Source organism: Buteo buteo, chromosome 10, assembly GCF_964188355.1.
Source record: "Buteo buteo chromosome 10, bButBut1.hap1.1, whole genome shotgun sequence".
Lineage (NCBI taxonomy): Eukaryota > Metazoa > Chordata > Aves > Accipitriformes > Accipitridae > Buteo > Buteo buteo.
This window is the reverse complement of record NC_134180.1, coordinates 6,955,562-6,971,361: the sequence shown is the minus strand read 5'-3', so window position 1 is coordinate 6,971,361 and position 15,800 is coordinate 6,955,562. Positions and strand designations below refer to the sequence as shown.

The window sequence follows — 15,800 nt, the reverse complement described above, 5'->3', positions numbered from 1 at the left end:
ACTTAGTGCAGTGTGCTTCAGTGTTCATCCAAGGATCCCGTTTCAGCAGAGACCACAACTGGCAGCGCCTTTCCCCTGCTTGACCCTGAAGAATTATTTTTCTCTCTGGTGGAACGTAAAAATGATGGTGCTCAGTATGTCTGTATATATGTGTGTGATGTATTAAAGTGCCTACAGTGGATCGCAGACAGCTGCATTTGCCACATGACACAAATCGCTGTACCGAGGTGGCCATATGGGAGGCTGTCAGGAGAGCCAACGGGTTGGAGCTGGAGCTGCTTGTCCTGGCATGTATATTGAGAGGGGCTACAGCTAAAAGCAGCTTAAAAGATCGCCTTTCCACCCTTGTTGCTGCACTGGCATTGTGCACTTCAGACGCCTCGTGCAAAGAGCATAGGCAAGTATAGTTTTTATTTTCTGGCACCAGTTTCCCACTGCCTTTTGTTTCAGGTACCAATTAGCAGTTTAAACCAGAGCAGATATTTTGCAGTCCCCGTTGAAGGTCAGCGGGGTGTTTTGAGCTGGCAGTGGTTTTAAAACCAATCCCTGCAGCCCCCTCTTTCCTTTGCCCCCATTCTCAGCACCAGCACGGAGAGAGCACAAAGCAGGAGGTACTTTAAGGGCTTGGCACTCTCACGCACCAAATTTTAGAGGGTGTTTTTTCTGTGAAGGCTGCTTTTTAAAAATCACAGCACCTCTGCGGGAGTTGGACACAAAAGGACTGAGCTGTGGTCGTGCCTCAGTGACTGGTTGCAACTTTTGACTGCTTTTGAGGCATATCGATGCATCTGAAATACAGATGCTTTCCAATCCTCGTGAGCTTGGCGAGGCATCAGCTGTCTCTCCAGTACTGCAGGGAGATGCTGTATGAGAAACACCACTTAAAAGCCTAAGAAAATTATCCCTGGATTAACACCAGCTGCAGTGAGGGCAGGAAAGTGAACTGGGTGATTGCAGTCACGCTTAATGGGATCTAGCCTAGGAACAAATAGATGTTTGTCACCTCATACCATTACCGTGTCATTTGAAGTGTTTTCCTTTCCTTGTTTAGGCTGACTTCTCTCACCCACCATCACAGCCCACTGGTTTTAAAGGCTGCAATGACCTTCTCGGTCACTGGGGCTTGGCCCTGTGTCAGCACTCAAAGATGCTGTAGAAGGGGGAACGGCTGCCCTGGGAGACGTGTGGCAACCAGCAACCAAATGACTGGTTGGTCTCTGGCAGATGCTGCGACAGGCGGAAGATGACTCAAGCAGTACATTTCATCCATCGGCTCAAGCCTGCTCAGTAAATGTTAAGTATTACTTCACAGAAATTGGAGAGTGTTGTAAACAACCCACTACAGACTGACAAGCAGAGCTACAAGCTGTTAAGTGGTTTATCCTTTGCCATGTCACCACGCTGGCTGTACATTTCCTTGTGAAAGCAGGAACCTGCCCTAAAATTGTTGATGGAGTTGAACAGAGAAGGGTGGGTATCGGCTGGAGAAGCTGGTCGAGAGCGAGTTGCACGTTGTGTGCAACTGGTTGCTAAACTCAAGTGGTGGGGAAAGGCTGGTGGTGATGCTGCCCTAACATATGGAATAGGCAGCAGGGTTTGTTTTGTTTAGTTTTTTTTGAAGAGGCTGCAGCAGAAGTTCTCCCTGTTGGTGCATCTTAAAGGGAGTTACTTTAGTTTGGGTTTGCATCCAGGGTTTCTAAGTGATCTCGGGAAGAGAGGAGCGTAGTAGAGGTGATGGCCCGTGCTGGAAAAGCGGGAAAGCAGGGTTAAATCAGCACCCACCAGAGATGCTGAACATGGTTGTGGGGTACACCTGACAAGGGTCAGGCAGTGAAGAGCCGTCCCAGATGTTCACCTGGTGAGAGCTCCCAGCAAAGCCTGTCCGCAGGAAGCCCCCGTAGCAGCTGACCCTCTGCAGGGTTGGGAGCACATGGCCTTTTGCTTCACGCTCAGGTAATGCTTCACTGAAGACAGGCGGAATTACTGCTGCTGCGTTTAAACCACGCTCTCTCTGGTGATGGATTGCTTCTAAGCGTAGCCTTAAGAGAAGCTTTTACAGGACTTCTGTATGTGTAGTTTCTGGTGGGCCAGCGTGGAGGTGTTTATAGAAGAGCACGGTTTAACCGGTTTTTCTGATGTAACTGGTGCTTCTTTCCAAACATCTTGCTAGGAAAATGGGATTGGCCATAAATACTTCATTGCCTGATAACTCTGGCTCGTACTGTGTAGCTAGAAATATTCCTCCCCAAATAACTGAGCATCAATCAGCTTGCAGTCAAAACAGGAGGTTTACTTTGGAAAAGGCAAGCGAGGCATCTGCAGTCACTGCTCCTGACAACATTGCGCCTGCTGGTAAATAAGGGCTGCAACCTATGTTTAAAAATAAGAGCTGCTGGGAGTAGTGATTTCCAGCCTAGAGTGTTTTGGTTTCCCTGTGGGATTCCTCCACCAGCTCCTGCAGGAGGATGAGCTGGTAGCAGTTGGTGTGAGCATGTGTGTGTGGCAGCGTGGTACACGCTGCTCAGCGGGTGTTAACACATGCCTGAGGGTCAAACTCTCTCTCAGCCACTTGCAGTGAGAGCCTCGGGTCTTTCACCCTTATCCTTTGCCTCCTGGAGCCAACAGCTCGTGTGATGCAGCCTGCCAGAACCGCTGCTCCTCGACTGACAGCCCAAGCCCTTGAGGCCAGTGTCCTGTAGGCTCCAGGCAAGGAAGATTCTCGTCCTACCTGCCCTGTGTCCCAGCCGCCGGGCCATGGCCAGATCCCTATCCCATAGCCAGATCCCTATCCCTAAGGGGTTTTGTTCCCCAACTGCTCTGAAATGGGTGACAAGGAAAACGGAGGTGTGCAGCCCACAGGGACCGTGCCAGCATCCAGTCTCGTGTAGTGCAGACTCCTGGCCCTGGCTGGGGGTTCCCGTCCCAGCCCCAGCTTCTGGGTCCAATGGACTTTGTGCGTAGGAACGACTCTGCCAGTCTTGCACCATCATCCCCCAGTGACAAGGCAGCCGTGCCCCGCTAAGCCAAGGAGCTGTAGCAGTCAGGTACCTTCACTGTTAACTGTCCCACCTTATTTCCCAGCATGAATCTTAAGAGTCTGCATCCAGTCCTGCTGGTTTGCTTTCTTCTGCAGGGCTGGAGAGCCCTTTGCTCACCAAGAAATACTCCTTGTGCAGGTCCGTTTACACACTGAATGTGAGTAAAGGGAGTGCAAGCATTTTTGTAAGCCAAGTTACCCCAAGTTTGACCTTTCCTTGCCCCTTGGCTCTTATTTGTTTCACCCTTTTAAAGTGGGAGGCAGAGGGCTGACCTCTCTTCAGTCCTGCAGGACCCCAGGGTAGATGTTTGTACCTCGGGCAGCCCCCAGCAGCTGGGGAAAGCGACCCCCTGTGGCTTTGGGGGGCTGAAATGGGCAGCAGGGAGGGAGGGAGAGGCACGGCCCCAGCAGCCAGCCTGGTCTGGGTGGGCAGCCGGGCTGGCAGGGAGCCCTGCTCTCTTGGTGGCTCATGCTTTGATTTAGCATTAAGTACAGCTAAGAAATATTTGAGCGTTAGCTTTCTAGCGTGGCTGACTGCCTCAAAGACAAGCAAACAAGGAATTTGCTAGGGTAGCTGTCAAAGCAGGCTCTCAGCCCCTACTAATGCTCTCCTTCTCCCATCTGACCTTATTAATGCAGCCTGGTTGTTTTTGCAAGACGCCTCCTTTGCCTTGCAGCAGCCCATGGCCGCTCTGGAGGGAGCAGAGCTGCCAAACCTCTGGAAGGACTGAATGGCTCAGTGGAGCACGACCGGAGCTCCCGGAGGGAGCGGGATGTGGGGGGTGAACCAATGCGGCAGGACCCTGCCTGCCCTTGGGCTTGTCTTGCAGGAACCACCAAATGCCCTTTATGTTGCAAATACAAATCTGAGCTAAAAAGCTGGTATTTGCTGTTGTTCCGACTGTTCAGCTAGCAAAATATTCTCCCGCATTTGAGGGGTCAAGTAAAGGATTTTGCTTAATCACGCCTGCCTCTTGTCCTCCAAGTGGGATTTGCAGTTTCCCTGGGCCGCACGCTGATGGGTGCCTGGGCTGTGCTAACAGCCGGGTCCCAGGAGGATGCAGGGCATGAGGGGTCTGGCCATGGAAAGGGGGCAGGCAGAGTTTTTCTGGGGATGCTTTTACGTGAAGGCTCCCTGTTGAACCGGGTTGGCCATGGAGCATAGCAGGGGAGCTGGTGGGTCTCCCAGCCCCCTATTCTGCTGCTGCAGCCCCCTTGCATCCCTTGCCAGGGAGGGAGGAAAGGCAGGTAAAAGCCAGTGCGTTTGCCGTAAGCACAGAAATCGCTGCCTCGTGGGCTGGCCCAGCCCCATCACTCGCCAGCATCAGGCCCCTGTAATGATTTGGCTTCTCCAGGTTGCACCGTTAATGCTGTAAAATGCCCGCTCCTGCCGCGGGCTCAGCAGGGAGCTGGAAGAAGCCTTAGGCTGGCAGTAAGCTCTGAAGCGCAGTTCATCCCGTGTTTGGCATGAGACGTTTGTGACTCCTGGAACAGGATTAGCCCCTGATGTGAGCTGGGAGGAGAGGGTCCCCGCATCAGGTGTGGGAAGAGCCTGGACATGTGAGGTGCGGACGAGCTGCAAGTTCACTCTGTGTGAATGCTTCCCGGCCCTGAGATGTGATATTATTTCATTCTGGTCCTCTAAGTAAATGAGCTTTCCAATTAGGTTTTTTTAAAGGATTTTTCCTGCTTATACTGATTAATATTAAAAATGCTAATATGTATTTTCCAATGCTAACCACCCGTGAGGAGACCACGCTATCACCCTTGATTAACGCCAGCTTTCATGGTGCTGACATAGTGTCTTCTCTCTTTACTAATCTCTTTTAAAAATGAAAATAACACTGTAAAGCCCACAGCCAAGGGTCCCTCCTGTGGGGCTGGGGGAGACGTCCTGGCCAAGGCTGCGTGCCCGTCCCCCTGCCTGCTGGGTACCACAGCGGGGGACGGGGCAGCGTGGCCAGGCTGCGCCGTGCACATTGACGTCCCCTATTAATCTCTGGCTCCCCGCAGTTTCAGGACACGCATTTATTTCAGGTTCTTACAGGTTTCCATTTGTATTCTCCCTTTTTCATTGCCACCCTCTCGAGGCCAAGACCAGCAACAAAAGGCATCATAACAATAAAGCTCGATTGCAAGTTATTTACTTGGCATCGTTGCATCTGCCAAACAACGATATTAATTTTGTCTCTCAATGAAGGAAATACTCTGCTGATTAGCCACGGGGGCAGCATTTGTTCTAGAAAGCAGCCTTTAATAGGCCTTTATATCACGCCGTAATTCATATCACTAAGTCAAGAAGAGCTTTTCATTGACGCGCTCAGGGTCTGCGCCTCCGTTGCGTGGCCGTGGCCGGGCAGGGGGAGAGCGACTCGCGGCGCGGGAAGGGCACAAACCTGCGTTCCCGCGGAAAACCAGATGGCCGTGATTTGGGCCGTAAGTGCTGTGGGGAAAGAGGGGGCTGTAGGATGGGAAGGGCAGGACTGCAGCGGGGAGGGACGGCATCGCTGCGAGGATGCTGCGGGGACGTGCCGCTGCGGCCAGTCCTGCCGTGGGGGTGCACAGCTCTTAATGCTGCTCCCCTGGGAGCTGCCGTGGGGACGGGCTCACAGGGCTGTGAAACTTCCCAGGGAGAAAATTGCAGAGCCTAGGGGGTTGGAGAGCGTGCTTTCTGCAAGGGTGTGCCTCTGCCCACCAGCCACGGCCACACTCCAGCCTCTGTGGCCAGCAGCAGGGATAGGAAAGGGAGTGATTTATAGTCTCACTGCTGAGCAGGGATTTTTTTGCTTGCCTGTTTTTAGTTTTGTTTGGAGATGATGGTGCGTTTTAGAAAAAAGATGTGTCTCTTCTACACTTGAAGAGAAAACCTGAGGCTGAAGGTTCCCGGTGCTGCCACGGCGCTGCTTAACGTGATCGTGCCGTGAGGAGCTGATGTGGGGTGCTCCGAGCCTGCGCTGAGGGAGCCGGTGGGGATATTCCCTCCAGTTTCAGCTACAGCTCAGCGTTACCGCCTACGTTGCTGCTGCTCTTGAACACGAGCCCCAGCTAGCCATGCCCTGGGCTGTATCGCCAAGGGCAGCACTGGTGGGTCTGGAGCCCCCCCGGCAGCTCCCTGCCACCCACCTGCCCTCCCCACCAGCAGCGCCGCAGATCGCTCCCCTCTCTCAGCACCATTTTTCCAAGCACAGCAATGTGGCACACAGCTTTGAGCTTCGTTTTTTTCTGGCAGGCACCCTACGGAACACCACGGTGCCCGTGATGGAGCCGCCTTCCCGGGACCCCCCCACCCCCGGAGCGCTTTGAAGCGGCAGCCTGGGGGTCCCGGCGAGCGTGGGTGGGAGCTGCCTCTCCTCCGCTCACTGCTCAGGGGGAGGCAAATGCCCCAGGCAATGCTGAGGGAGCAGATGGGATTGAATTTCTAAGGGCAAAGATGCTTTTTAAAATATTTTTTTTGCATCAATTGCTCAGAGATTGTTTGTCTCAAAAGAAATGGGTTAGAACAGAGAAAGAAACAGGGATTTTGCTGTTTTGGCTGCAGGGACTCTGTATGCTAACAAATTATCAAAAGGGCCCAAGTCCCCCTAAGAGTCCCGCTGTAAGAGATGCTCTGGCTGCCACTCGTCCCCTCCATTGCCACCTCTGGCTGTGAGGACAGGGCCTCTCCCCGTTTCCCCATCTCAAGTAGCGACCCCAGCGAGAAAAAGCCAGGAGGACATCCCCAGGCTGCACCTCCTCTCCTTTCGCACGTTGCTTGGGGAACGGAAACCGAGGTGCTGCGGTCCTGGACCGAGGGCAATGATGTGTTCTTGAGCAAGGCGAAGCCGGACGGACCCGGGGGCTCTGCTAGTGGGGCTGTGTGGCCAGGGGAGAACGGTACAGGGTGCTCCTGGGCTGCACCCACCTGCTTCGTGCTCTCCCAGCCCGACCCAGTGAGGACCGAGCTGCTGCCCAGCCCAGCTGTGGCCAGCTCGTCCCCTTCTCCTGCCAGGCAGCAGCTGGCAGCGACCCTCAGGGGTGAGCTGGGTGGCCTGGAAGGCTGCTGGCACATGGGGCTGCTCCCAAATAACCCTCAGGCCCCCAGGGAGAAGGTTACTTTCAGGTAGGAGCTTGCTAAACCTGTGGTTGAAACGTTTCAGCTTTGCTCAGTGGGAGCATTTCAGCGAGATGTCTTTTCCCCAGCTGTTACTGAAGAACTGCCACAAGCTAGTCCTTGAGGTGAATATTATATTCACAAAATTAGTATTTCATTAAATAGTTCTTTACTGGTATGAAGGTTTAATGCAGTTTCAAGTGTGTTTCTGTGTGGGAAGTCCACATATTTAGGAATGCTTATTTGATAACTTAAGACCTGTTTATCTGATAACTTAAGACCTTTCCCCACGCACAAAATCCCCATGGTCATGTACGGTTCCCAGGCAGAGTCACGCATCGTCATGTTCATTTATTTTGAAGAGGTGATACAGGATGTGTACTGAAAATTAAGTAGTGTCAGCTGATCTGCCTAACACATTGGTGCAAGTTTAGCTCCCGGGTTTCTCAGCCTCCTGAACAATCTGTATTCAATTCTGCATCCCACCTCTCTGCTGACCTTTGAGACCATCTCACGTGGCTACCAATCAAAGGAAGAAAGAAATCAGAAATTATTTCAGATGGGGCTGAAGTATTTAAATCATTTCAGTCTCCAAAATATTCAGTGGAGGGTCTTCTAGATAACATCCTCAAAATATGGTCCAGTAGTATGTAATATGTAATCAAATAATCAGGTGGCCTATGGCTTTTTGGGGGGGACGGGACAGGGACAAACAACCACAGGTATTGCTGCTGTCTGCGCATCCCTCCCGGTCTTACACACCGCGTGGTGACACACACACACGAAGGGAAAATCCACGGCATCTCTGCCAGAGCTGCACATCCCCAGTGCCCTTTGGCTTTAGAAATAAACTAATAAAGGATAAAAGGGAATTACGGGTCTAATGAAAAGGATTATTTTTCCCCAGGACAGGCCCTGTGCCTTGGTCGCCGTTACACAGAGCATCTCAGAGCCTCACTAAGTGTCAAATGAAACGGGCTAATGAAATGGATTAGGATCTTAATAGCACATTTGATTAGTGAAGCTCTCACCTCCGGGCACTCTCTCATGTGTGTTAATGGGCGCTGCGGGGAACGGCTGCCTAAATGAGCCTATTAATGGGGAAGAGCTGATGCAGGCTCCCTGCCACCGTTGGCCGCAGCCGGTTCGGTTCGCCTGGTCTGCAGCCCGAGCCCCCGGCAGCCCGCGGGGAAACCCGTGTTTCTGTCCAGCATGAGAAAGTGCACTTTTGTGTAGGAAAAAACCCACCACCAACAAAAAAGTGAAATAATAATTTTTTTATTTGTTGGTGAAAAAAAAATGACCGGTCTGGCCTTAACTTAAAGGACACCGCTCTAGGAAGGACTAACATTTTGTGATGGGTGGGGATTTATGAGTAGAGCTGCTGTGCTAAATGTATTCGTGGAGCCCTTTAAGAACATACCGCGATAATTCCTAAATACTGGCGTACCAACCATCCTCCCCAGTGGCTGGACATCACCAAGGTCTCAGGCACAGGGAGGAATGCCTCTGCGTTAGCGGTGCCTTCTGCTGTAATTAATGCTTCCTAGAGTGGTGCAAGGGTGAAATCAGTGTCTTCCACTAACTAACATGATTACGCACAGCGCCTGCTCCCGCTGTCCTTGAGGGCCTGGAGGAGGATGCGACGGGAGCGTGGGGGCTGGGGGGAGAAAGGAACCGCTACTGCCCTGCCTACAGGTTGGGCAATGGAGGGTTAAATACATTAGAGGGATGTGAACACCGGTGCATTTCAGGCTGCATCTGGAGGGAGTGAATAATTCCTTAACCTATTTTCATAACGTTTCTTATTTCAGTGTCAGGCAGTAAATAATACAGAGCCATAAACAGCTAGGATGCTGTAGGGAGCCAGGACTTATAAATTGCTGATGCAATAAGCTATCATGTTATCTTAAAGAAGGGATTTAAAATATATAAATGAATAAACAAGCAGGGCTGGTTTTTTTCAGATGGCTCCAGGATCCAGCAGATTACCGAGAAAAGGAGTCCACAAGCAGTCAGCCCTGCACATGGCTGCTGTCTGCTGTGAGCAAGAGTTTCATCGTCCCATCCCGTGAGTTGTCTCTGACTGGGGCCTTTTTTATAGTATTTGTCAATTAAAAGCAGAATAGTTGAACAGCTAACCCCATGACTGCTTTTCACATCAGCTGTTGTGGCAAAGTGCCTTCTCCCCAGAGTTTTACCTTTTTCTGAAGTCTGATGACATCTCTGAAATGATGTACTGAGGGGATTACCAGCAAGCCCCAGCCCAGACACTCACTGTGTTGTAGGATGGCTCCGGGTACGATGCTCCTCCCTGCCGCAGCAACAGGGCGGAAGGTGGCCAGGCTGCCCTTAAAAATTTGGGGGAAATTGCTAAATTTAACAAAGCTGGGGGGAAATAAAGAAGCCTGGCTGTTTGTGCCGCCAGTCCATGGTCACCATGCCTGGGGTCCCGTCCTGGCTGTGCAGCATCTCCTCCTGCACACCGGGCAGCCATGGTGGCACCAGCCCCGCTGCAGCAAGATGCCAGTGAGAGCAGCCCTCGAGGCACTACCTGGGCAGCTCAAACAGGTACAAAACAGCTCTTGAGGAGCCCCAGAAAATTAGGATTCAAAGTAAGAGTGGGCTGGAGCCTCAAGAGCCCCTCATCCAAGCCTGGGCGAGGGTCCCCAGCTGTCCTCCTCCAGCCCTGCCTGGCATCCCTGCGGGTGAAGGATACATTTTGGCAGGTGCCTGGGATGTTAGGTACAGATCTCTGGGGACTGGGAATTGTTTCAAGAATTTGGCTTGCCGTTCGTAACGCAATTAGTCATTGGAGTAACGTTAGCAGTGCCTGATGTCACCGCCGTTTCCATGGCAATGGCCAGATTCCTGAGGCAGGCAGGAGGATTGTGCGTCCGCCCAGGAGCTGTGGCATGGGGAACGCGGGAGAGCAACCAGTCCCAAGCCAAAGCCCGGAGGTTTCCGAGCCATCGCACCAGCAGTGCCGACGCTGCCAGTGCCGCAGCCCTCGTGCCCCTTCGCACGGCTCTTCCGCAGCAAAGCGCAGGCTCAGCTCCATCCCCGGTGGTGCTGTCCCTGGAGAAGCTGTGAGTCCCTCTGCTTGTTGGCCCGGACTTGGTGGCACATGGCCATCCCAAAGCAGAAGGGTCCCGCTCCCTTCGGTCCTGTGTCATTTGCTAGCTGCTAAATGTTGCACGGGGAAAACTATGGCAGGAGAGGGAATAAACCCAGAGCAGTGCCATTGCCCACGGAAGGGGAGAGTCTCCCAGGTGTAAATGCCTGCAGGAGGGACGCCCTGTGCTCTGCAGCGCCAGCCGGAGAGCAGGGGGAAGTGACAAGCTGCTTATTAATGACAAATGTCATTAGAAATGATGTGGAATACAAGGTCAGGTGAGTTATGGCCTAACTTGTATCGTATTTAAGTGTGCCAGCTCAATAAGGCTATTTATTCTGCTTTTCACCCTAAGTGCTAGGTTAGCGCTGAAGTGACAACTTCTGTCCGGAGTTTGCAAGACTCCAGGTATCCCCCGGGTACCTGGAAACGTGCCGGGATGGGAGCAGAGCCAGGCTGAGCCTCAGGATGCAGAAACAGCACCAAAAGCCCCGGTTAGGAGCCGAGAGTGAGCGAAGGAGCGTGGCAGCATCCCTGCTTCACAGAGAAGGTCTGTCCGGTCTATCTCTTGCCAAAGTTAAGGAAGCTGGAAGAGGAGCTGTGCCCAGCCTGCTCGGTTCCTGATCCCCTGCTGCCAGCCTGCATTAGGAGTTTGGGAAACCTGTGAGAGCCTGTTTGCATCCCAGCAAGGTATGACAGGCAGGGCGGCCACTTTTCCACTGCCTGAGCATTGAGACCTAATTCATGTTGAGGGCAAACTTAGCGAGCTGGTGGAGAGCGTCTGTCGACGAGGTACAATGAAGGGAGGGAGCATAATGCAATTGCTTCATTTGAAGCAATTAGAGCGGAGCAAAAACATGTTTTTATAAACGGACTCGATATTGGTAAGTGATGCACGGCTGCTTTTTGTTAGCGCAGAGTCGAAAAGCAATTTTCCTGTGCGTTAGGGGCAGTGCAGAGGTCTAACTCGTTTGCGGTGTGGGCCGCGGTGGGAATTTTTGGTCTGCATTGGAATGAGCTGCTCCGTTTCCCGGTGAATTTAGAAAAAGGCTGAGAGCAGGCGGGGGGGGCAGGAGGCAGCTCCCAGGAATTGCAGCCAGGCTCTCGATGGGACTTGACATGGCTCAGGTCACAGCAATCCTGCCTCAGCAGCATTTATGCCATTGGGTTTTGGACCATCCTGTCCTCTTGGGCATCTTCTGGCTCGGAAACTGCTGCCAGGGAAGGATGCGAGGGGATGCTGGTGCCTGCCGGGGTGCAGCGCAGGATGCTGAGGGACATCCCTGCATGTTATTTAAGTCAGCTCTTGGAAGAAAGGTTGTAAGGAAAACTGGAAGTTAATCCCATTAATCCAGCCTCGGGATCAAGGCTAGGAGAAGACAGGATGATGTGTTCAATCTGCAGATCAGGAGATAGCAGCAAGAACAAAACGGCATGAAAGCGCTGCTGTTTATTCTGGCACTTAGAGATGGGGCCAAGGAAATTGATACCCAGCTGAGGCCTTTTGCGTGGCAAAGATCACGTGCAGGAGTCGGAGAGGCTTTAAGCTGTTGCTACAACAGTACCTGATAGCCCGAGGTGTTTCTATACCTGTAGAGAAGAGAATAATAATAATAAAAATGAGAAACAAGGTAATTAACGCTCTAAAAAGGACTGAAAGGCTGATTCTATCATTTGTGTGGGAAGTGCAGGGATGGTTTGTTACCCAGTAAGGTCGCAGACACGTCCAGCTGCCTGCAAAGCCATCACCGCCTCCCTCCACCCAAACCTCCCTAAAGCACGGCTGACACGGTGCCAGGCGCGGCGGTGTGACCTGCGCCCCTAAATCCAGGCTTGGGGGGGGAGCAGACGTGTGATGGAGACCCGGCCTTGGAGAGCTGCAGCTGCCGCGGGCAGGGGTTTGGTGGGCTTGTTCGGTGGGGCTGAGCTGCGCAGTGGCGGCTGCCCTTTCACAAGCGCACGTCGAGTTATTTTGCAAGGGAGGTCTGTGTTTGCAGCCAACGGAGGGCTGGGGTAAGGAGTTCACCGTGCACAAATTGCCCAGCCACGGGCTTGTCCGCGGTGGAAACAAGAGGTGAATGTCTGGAGAGCATCAGTTGCGAAGGGGATGAGCGATCGCATAGGGAGATGGTTAGCTGGAAAGGAAAATGGGAAGCAAAGCATTTTCTTTTTAGGGGCCTTTTCTGTGCTGGCTGTGGGTGCCCTGTGTGGGACAGCAGCCTTGACCGACAGCACTGGTGCGTCTGCAGCGTGGTATGGCATGGCTCGGCTCGGCTCGGCTTCCCCCAGCTTGGTGGCTGCGCTGTGCTGGGTGAACTAGGAGCAGATTTGGGTCAGGGACACTGGTCCCCGTCCCGTCAGCCACGTCCATGGCAGCTGTGCACAAAGGGACACGGATCCGGATCTGAGCTCGGGGCAGCCCACAGATGCCTGGGCAGTTATGCCATCTGGTATAGACTGGTGGGCAGACTGGGGCATGGTGCAAGGCACCGGGGAGAGGTTTAACGTCTCTGGGACAGCAGCATCCTGTCATATTTATCCAGCCTCTCTTGCTCTCATCCCAGAGCACCTACCCTGACAGCCCTCTTTTAAAAGTCGCAGGCTGCGAGATTAATTGGGCTGTCAATTCTTTTTCCAGCAAATGAACTATCCAGAGAGTCTTTTCCAAGGTCCTATTTTCAGTAGGCAGAAATGTCATTTCAATATTTGGGGAGAAATATAGACGGGAGCTTTGTGAAACAGAATTTATATCTTACTTGCTCTATTTTAAAGCTGAAACTAATTGGAGCAAGCCTCAATGGCTAAGGAGCCGATGTGTTTGATTGATTTGAATTACTCCATAGCTGTAGGGTGAGCTGAGCCCTAATTGATGCACGAGTTTTCCTGTGGGATGGGGCAAAAAGCGAGACCTCCCACCTAGAAGGAGAAGGGGGCTCTTTGATGTCTAATATACTTTAAATTCAGGTCAAATCTTCTCTCGCCTCTGGGGGTCTAAATATACCAGCTGTGAGAGACTGAAAGAGTTACTGTCTCAAACATTGTGGTGGGGCAAGTTCTGCTTGAAGACAAACCCTGCACAGCAAGGAATCAAGGGGAAAAGCCCATCAGCTCAGACATCAGCAACAGGAGGGGGAGGGCGTGCTGGAGGGTACGCAGCTCCCTGTTCTGATAAGCTGTTCTGATACAAAGATCAAACAACGGCCACGTCTGCGGGGAAGGAGAAGTTACTCCCCAAATGACCCCCAAGCCCAAAGGCTCACAAGCTGCTCATTAACCTGAGGAGTTCGGGTGCCCGCCCGAAGGAGGGGCAAGGATGATAAAAGGACGCAAACTGAAGCCCCGGTTGTGCGAGCCCACCGGGACTGGACCCCTCAGCTGACTGAACCAACGCTGGACCCAGGACCGGTGAAATCTTTCCCTCTTCCTTTTTCTCTCTCTGTCTTCTTCTCTCTTTCCTTTTCCTTTTCCACAGTCCCTACACCTCATCCATTTCAAGATATAAACCGTTGACCAAGTCTGAGACTAAGAGTGGGTCCAGCCGCCCCTGGGCCCTTCTCTGAGGAGGAGTCTGGAAAGCAAGGGGTTCTGCTCGGAACCTCGGGACTCAACGGGAGGGATCTCCTTATTCCCTGAATTGATGTATATGGTTACACGGTTTACAGAAGTAGTCTTTTCCCAATTCCTGTTGTGAGAAACCCTGCCACCTACTACCACGCCTCCCCAGTTCTGTTTGCTTCTGTCATGAATAAAATCTTTAACTGATCATTTGGTGTCATTTCACCTTCATTTAGCCTGAGGGAATTTCGAATTAAACACGACTCCCTGGTCTGTCCAGTCTGGGTCGTGACACCAGCCAACCCTTCCTTACCGCCTGCTTTCATGACCCTGCTGTTGTTAGCCCCGTAATGTGCTTGCTGCTCACCCAGGACCTCAGCAGCCTTTGGGGGGGTGGTGGGTGGGTGGGTGAGTGGCCTGGTGGGAGTCTGTGCTGAAAGGGGGGGGCTCTGGCTCCCCTCCCTTCCCATCACTGCCGCAGCATCTTCCTGCCTTCATTAGTACCTGAGCCCAGCAGTCAGCGTGGCTCATCACATTCAGTCTGTTAATATCAAACTAGAAATTAAGCTTTATTAGCCTAAATGCAGTTGTGTTTTCAACAGCCCACTAACCTTTTCCTCTTGAATCTTTGCTTATGTCTTAAAAATCCACTTTTGGCATAAGACTGTCAGATTTAATCCTTTTTAAATATCCTTTTCCCTGGTGAGGCAGCAAGATTTCCCAGGCAGCCCTGAAACTTGCAGATAAGATTTTACTGGAATGAGACATCCAGATGAAATGAAGTCTCTATTTAAAGCTGCTTTTTGGGGGGGGGGTATCCCACTTTGTGTTTGTTTGGCTATAACTTTAAGCATCTCTTTTCTGGACAAAAATAAAAGCTCTTTCTGCTTTACAGCTGAGTCCTGAACCCTGGTTGTAAGGTGGGCTGGGAAGCTGGTGGGTCTCTGGCAGCCGTCCATCCCCATGGGGAGGCTTCATGCCTGTCACACAGCTCCAGAGGGCTCTGCTGGGATCTCCTGGGCTTTTCCTTCCTGATGAAGACCACAAGGAGCCAGAGGAAGGCACTGACTTGCAGCGCAGTCATACCAGCAGTCTCCATTGGTGAAGGAGCCCGTGCTGGTCACCATCATCTTCTTCCACAGCCCCACCAGTTGAGCCACACCGGTCCTCCTTTTTTATCACCATGCAATGCATCCCATTACTATTAAGGTCTAGAGCGTGTGTTCATCCCCAGCTTTAGGACTGGTAACTGCGGTGAGCGTGTTGGAGGGACTGCGCGCAGCGTGATGGGACAAGTAGGTGAAGTCACTGTCACAAGCACAAGAAGGGGAGCAGTTCGGGCAGGCTAGGCTGGTCTGCGCTACTTCTTAGAGAGAGCAGAGCACCAAACACCGACGGGCTTTTCCCTCTCCCCTGCGCATCCCTGTACACCCTGCAGAGTGGCTCCGGCCCCGGGCTGGGCCAGGACTCGGCTGCAGCAGCAGGGAGGGGGGGCGAGATGGTGGGGTGGGGGGTTCCCCATGTCCCTCGTGGGCTCGGGTGATGTTGCCTTGACAGCAGAAAACCAGGCAGAGGCAGCAAGTCGCAAACGGCGCTCATGGTTGGGGGAACTGTGAGCTGGGGGGGTTATTTTTCAAGGATGGATAGGTTTGCTTTTGGTGAGGGGGGGAGGGGTTATTTATTTTTTAAAAATTAATTTTATGGCCAAACAAGTTTGTAACTACCTTCTTCTGGTTCACTAAAAGTAGCCATAAACACAATGCTAAACAAGCAGCGAGCAGGTATGTGGATGTATGCCTGTATTTCAGGGACGACATTGCCATTTAGAGATCCAAACCATGGTTAGATTAGAGGCTTAATGGCTGCAATTAAACTTCCTGCAGAAATGATTTCCTTGCTGAGCTTTACGCGGCAGCTAACTCTGCGGTGCCAGCATTTCCATAGCAGTAAGGAGGTGCAAAGGCAAAGCCCAGCCAGAGATGCAACCTCTTGCTTCTTGGCCA

General features: G+C 52.3%; 1 protein-coding gene across 1 annotated transcript in view; it reads left to right on the top strand.

The window, feature by feature from the left end:
- Positions 1-14,110, top strand: part of TEDC1 (tubulin epsilon and delta complex 1) — a 92,530-nt gene extending 78,420 nt beyond the window's left edge. The window contains exons 9-10 of the transcript XR_012651966.1: positions 9,095-9,198; positions 10,598-14,110. The gene's annotated coding sequence lies outside the window, so the exon portion shown is untranslated. The remainder of the gene's footprint in view (positions 1-9,094; positions 9,199-10,597) is intronic.
- Positions 14,111-15,800: the final 1,690 nt, after the last annotated feature.